Source organism: Pinus tabuliformis, chromosome 4_2 (genome assembly GCF_031772625.1).
Source record: "Pinus tabuliformis cultivar Carrire ecotype Pingquan chromosome 4_2, CPIR1, whole genome shotgun sequence".
In the NCBI taxonomy this organism is placed as follows: Eukaryota; Viridiplantae; Streptophyta; class Pinopsida; order Pinales; family Pinaceae; genus Pinus; species Pinus tabuliformis.
In genome coordinates this window covers 866,131,051-866,137,503 of record NC_142304.1, presented here as the reverse complement: position 1 = coordinate 866,137,503, position 6,453 = coordinate 866,131,051, and the positions used below count along the sequence as shown (strand labels likewise).

At 31.3% G+C, this 6,453-nt stretch overlaps 1 pseudogene; it reads left to right on the top strand.

The window, feature by feature from the left end:
* Positions 1-460: 460 nt before the first annotated feature.
* On the top strand, positions 461-1,035 carry LOC149172407 (uncharacterized; annotated as a pseudogene).
* The last annotated feature ends 5,418 nt before the right edge of the window (positions 1,036-6,453 follow it).

Here is a 6,453-nt window from a genome sequence, read left to right as displayed (position 1 = left end):
AACTTTTGCAGCATGCAAGGATGAACATATTTGGCACTTCCATAGTCAATCATGAAAAATGAAACCTATTGCCATAGGAACCTAACAGATAGATCTAATAGATTACCTCCAATTCACATGAAAGTTGTTTTTCTCGATCAAATATCTGAGTCTCTATGATGGCACCATATATAGGGATACCCATGATCTAGTCTACATCCTCTAGTGTAGGTGTCATCTTTTGCCACAAGAACACAAATGTCACTACTACATGAAGAGAGTATTTAAGACATTTGTTTAATATGAAATAATCATTTTGTATTAAAATTATGATTTCATCTTAACTATTTATTCCTATTCAATTATTTTATTTTGATATTTTTAATTATTTTAAAGTAAAATGGTCTTGCACACATAACTAAACCTCTATACACTATGTGGCTTGGCTTTTTGTGTGAACTTTGCATATGGAGGAGGAGATATGTGGAAATTGAGCCCTAAATCTCATCTCGATGTATCTAGGCTGAGTAGTGTGATGGAAATATTGGGGATCCACCCTCGATGTATCGAAGCTAAGCATAATGATGGAGAGATTGGGGATTCGACCTCCATATTTCAACATTGATGCCCTCATGGTTGATATCTATGATAAAGTCATCGAAAATGAGTGCAAGTTGTCAAAGATTTCCAAGGAGACCACAAAGCTCGAACATAAGATTGTTTCCATGATTTTAAGTGGCAAAGGGGATGAATTGAAGCCCAATTCTTGCAATGTGATTGAGGTTGGGGGACATCACACATGTGTTTCCACTATGGAGAAGACAAAATCTGGCTACTACATATGTCAATGGCACAACCATATGATGCTTTACGATGAGGAAAAGGGTTTTCACCTTGAGTACATCTACGACAATGATTTCTAGTGCCTTGGGTAGATGAAAATGTGATGCTAAGAAGGATGCCCAAAATTCAGTTTTGCAGGAGTAGATGGAGAAATTCAACGAGGTCAATGCTAGGATTTTGTGCAGAAACATTCATCTAGCCTCCAAGCATTGAATTGGAATGTTTATTCTAGCCATGGATGTCTAGTAAGGGTTTATATATATCATGAGTTTGTCTACTAGAGTTTATTTCAAGTCTGTCTGCTAGGGTTTTCAATTGGAATACACTTTAGATGCAATGCTCCATGGAAATTGTTAAATAAAAGAAACTCTGCTACTTAAACCCCTGTGGTTTAAGTATTTTCCTATGCTTGCAAGCTTCATTATCTCCATTGATCCTAAGGAGGAGGATATGGAGAGCGAGAGTGTATTAGAGGCGATGTACGAAGATGTTGCATTGGCCTGGATAGGCTTTCTTCATAAGTAGATATGATGGACACCGAGGCTAAGGCTGAGGTGGATGATTTGGAGGATATACCACTAAATAATCAATGCACTACTTATGGAGTGGAAACCCCCCAATTTCAATCTCAGGATGCCACATCCTCTCCAAATGCAAGTATGTATGATTGTATATCAATGTTTAGATTGTTTGGTTTTAAAATTAATGACATGTCTCATAAATCGGTTCCACGACCAGTTCGGTTCAAGCAGAGCGTTGATCAACAAAAAATTGTTGTGGAGAAAATTCTCTAATTAAAACTATTGAAATTCATGATTTCTAATCTAGTTTCAACAAAAATATCCTACCCTCTCTGCATCCCTAGCAAATTAGTTTATGCTTTTTATCCCTAAACTCCCAGTTTTAATGGCCCACCTTAGCTCAATTGCTTGTGGCTTTTCAAACTTAGTGATACTCCAGATTGGTTAATTCTAATTTGAAGTAGCATGCATTCTTCTATCTGAAAAAATAACGTACTAGACAAAAAGGGCTTTTAAGATGTTAGTTTGACAATAAATATCAATTTCGTCTCAATTTACCTTTTTCTATTTCTGATTTATTTTAATTAAATATTTATTGTCTTTGTGGCATCCTACTATTTCTAATTTATTTTAATCAAATATTTATTGTCTTTGTGGGAACATAATAATATAAATAAAGGGAAATACCCTATTGACTTCAAAACTTCATTTTAGCTTTCCAATATAGCGTTATCTCAGTGGAGAGGATGAGAAATTACCCCATTACTACTGACCATTACTAGGAGTTGGGCTATCACCCATTGGATATGGGGCTATACCATTCAAATTCGAACCAACTTCAGGAACACAGGTATATCATTTTTCACTAAAATACCTACTACTCACCTTAGATCATGTTTGCCTCACAAGCATTAAAAAAATCCATGATAAAAATATAGGAACACGATTAATCGTACAAGTTGTCTTTAGTAAGACTTTTTGGAAGCTTTTTTGGAGGGTTTTTCCTGTCTAATTTCTTTAAAATCTGGCAAGAATTTATTAAGATCACAAGCTTGATGGGTAACCCTGCACAACCAAAGTGTCCTAGGGAGTTTTCACGGTGTTGAATCCATATATACCGTAAAAGAAAACAATTTAAATAACCCAAATCAAGATTTCACCTCAAAATTCTCCACCAGATTCAAGCAGTGGAAAGTCCAAAAACTCACACTAAAAACAAATCCTTAATTGTAGGTAGAAGATAGAGTAATCTTCAACCAACCTACCTAGTAAATCTTTTACCCCCTTCATTCTACCTGAGCGAGGGTCTTTGGAATTCAGCTGGAGAAAATGACCCTAAGTCGTTACTGGGAAGCATACAATACCCTATTTTTGGATTCCAATTTGGGGGTCATAATCAGCCCTACCTTGGACAAGATCATAAAAAATTCCTCATGGCACAAAAAATTCCAATGAAAAAAATTCCAATATTGTGCAAGAATGCAAGGTCATGATGGTCAATATTTTGCAGTTAACTTGAGGTGAATGGAATCTATAGAAGAAAGCCTTTGTTGGAAAGAGCAGCTTGAGATGTGTGTGATCTAGGGCAACAAGTCATGAAGGTAGTGAGGTCAGAATGGGACATATCGGCAAGATAGGGTATTCTTTCACCTAACCTTATCCAAACTTACAAGGATGGGTAGACAGACAAAGGATATAGGATACAAGATAAGGAAGACAGGGGAAAAGGCACAACAAATTGAATGCCTTACCTAGCTCTAGTTGGAGTTAATCAATTTACCCCTTAGCTTAGGCCACCTCCCTGCATAACCACTAGCTCTATTATCTTTGGGTTCGCAGGAATTCATGCTCAGTTGAGGAAAGGAATTAATGGGGGTTCTCATGGTAACAATGATTGACAACATGTGGTGCGTTAATAACTATGTAATTTCTCAATAGTAGTTTCATGATGTCATACTATGAATCAATGAAGGAAACAACTATTGATACCACCATCATCGATGTTCACCATCCATAGGGCTGCAAGGGTCAGAGGCATGTGGAAGTGATCAATTTCTTATTGCATATATTGTAGTTTGGATGTCAGCCTCTGGTCTATTGACTTCTAATTTTTATATTTCTTTTTGGTTTCCTCTTGTTGTAGAGTGCAACCACCAACAACTTTCAATTAGGAGTACAAAGGGTCAAATATTGCACCTTCCCCCCTGGTTCAGACCTCAATGTCCATGTTTTATTGAATCATGGAATTTTAATTATCAATGAGTTTCCTGTATTTACGATTGATTGAATTTTCTTGGAAAACATTCAAATATTGGAACACAGAGAGAAGTTGCAAGAAACAAATAAGAATATGAATTTGGTGAGATTTTTTTTTGAGAAAATCCATTAATGTTAAATTGAAACAATGTTTCACAATATTTAGTTACAAGTCCATAGGCTCTTAGATTGTTCTGCATGTGCTGTGTAGGCTATTTCAAATTGGTATTGCAGTGATATCACATGCTTAAAGTAATTGTATTTTTCATGTTTGCAAGTTACAATTAGGATTGAAATGCTTGATTTGATTTTTTATTTCAAATTAGTCTTGCTAGTGGATATTAGTTAGTCTCTTTCTTGTTGAGAACTTGTTGGATGGTAGTTCTTTGAATTCACCATTGTTGTTACTCTATTTATAATATAATACCTCACAACTCCCTTACCAAGTACGATGATTTTGGAGTGAGGCAATACATCAAAGCGTAAGTTGAAACTTGATAGGCATTTTCATTAAATATATTTTTAAGGATTATCAAGGAGATAAGAGTTGATATCCGGGAATATAGAAAAAATATTCACATGAACCTACTAACGTCATCGTTCCATTTAGATTCAACAAATTTGAATGTTTTTCTTTCAAATTTTTGGTAGATACAGTGACTACAATGCATGTGAACGAGATCAATGATTATGAACATCATGACTTAGATTGGTTATGGACATACTGCGTATTGATTAGAAAGGGGCAATTGTAAAAACCACAAAAATTGGGCATTGACCATACACTCTATAATACAATGTAGTCTGGGGTTATCTTGACTATGGAGAAGAATATCCAAGGCATGAATTGACACATGTAGCATAAAAAATGTAGAAGGATCTCAGATGATGCCTTGTATCCATCTGAGGAAAAAGGACTACTTCTCTAGCATAGAAGAGGAGGGAGTCAAATAAAATAATTGTATTAGATTTTAAACTTCTGTGGAAGATTTTTGTAGTTTCATGATCCGGATTATCCACAGTTTCTAGTTCATTCTGCCAACGTTTCAAACCCCAAAGGGGGTCCATCATCAGGACAAATCAGATAGAATATGAATGAAAAATTATTGAGAGAAGAGAGCCTTGCGACCTGGATATAAATAAACCAAGAACCCTAATTTTATAAAGGCCGACACATGATTCCTAATTTTTATTAATTATTATTTTATTTTTATTTATTATTTTCCTTTATAATAATTTTATAAATTTTTATAAAATTCTATCTATAAAAGTTTTATAAAAACTTTAATTAATTATTTAATTATTCATTATTAGTCTTATTTTATTAATTTTGAACTTTAATTATTAATTATTTTAGTTTTAATTGATTAATTCTTTTTTATTTAATTAATAAATTTACATTAAATTATTAATTATTTTAACCTTCCTTCAATTAATCAATTATGATTAATCGATTAATTAATTGATTAATTAATTAATTAATTAATTAACTAATTAACTTATCAAGTTAATTAATTAATTTCTAACTTTTTATTTTTATTTGATTAATAAATTGATTAATTAATAAAATAAATTTGTTTTTAATTAATTAATTAGTCCCATTAAATTAAATTAAAATCCAATTAAAATTGATAAAGAAATTAATTAATAATACTAAAGCTCTAATTTTTATTTCATTTAAATTTTTATTTGATTAAAATTTTTATTTTAATTTCTCTCTTTTTATATAATTAATAGATTAAATTAGATTAATCTATTTTGTTTAATTAATTTTGATTTTTGAATTTAATTAAAATCAATTAATTCATACTACATCCTAATGTTTTAATTTAATATAATTCTAAAATTTTTTATTTGATTAATATTTATTAGAGAGATCTTAATTAGATCTTATTCTTATTAATTAAATTTTTATAACCAAAATTATTTTTAGTTATATTTTTTCCTATCAAATAACAAATCTTTGGATTATTATTAATCATTTGATTTGTTATTTGATAGGAAAAAATATAACTAAAAATAACTTTGATTATAAAAATTTAATTAATAAAAATAAGATCTAATTAAGATCTCTCTAATAAATACTAAGCAAATAAAAAAATTTAGAATTATATTAAATTAAAACATTAGGATGTAGTATGAATTAATTGATTTTAATTAAATTCAAAACTCAAAATTAATTAAACAAAATAAATTAATTTAATTTAATCAATTAATTATAGAAAAAGAGAGAAATTAAAATAAAAATTTTAATCAAATAAAAATTTAAATGAAAAAAAAAAAATTTAAATGAAATAAAATTTAATCAAATAAAAATTTAAATGAAATAAAATTTTTTTAAATGAAATAAAAATTTTAAATGAAATAAAAATTAAAGCTTTAGTATTATTAATTAATTTCTTTATCAATTTTAATTGGATTTTAATTTAATTTAATGGGACTAATTAATTTTTCCAAGGAAAAAAATCGGTAACTTTTTATTAAAAAGATAACGAAAAGTTACAGTAGCAGATGCATTGAAGCATTCCGTATGCTGCCGCGAGGGCCCGAGTGCTTTCGCACCCCATGCAACGTTAGAGAACTAACGTGTACAAAGTAAAAGAATAGAGAAGAGAGGAGAGAGAAAAGAGGCAAAAACTGAAATCCGGCAGTGAGTAAAACTCACGCATCAAGTTTTTCGCCCCTTTTTCTTTTCGACCTTTCGCCACTCTCCTTGAGATGGCTCGATCGAAGCAATGACTAACTGTGTCTCTGTATTCTGTGGGCTGGGTTCTTTGTCTGAATCTGACGTATCTGAGTGGTGGTGCCGTTTTATGCCGCCCGTACTCGGTTGCATACTTGTCTCCACTGCCTT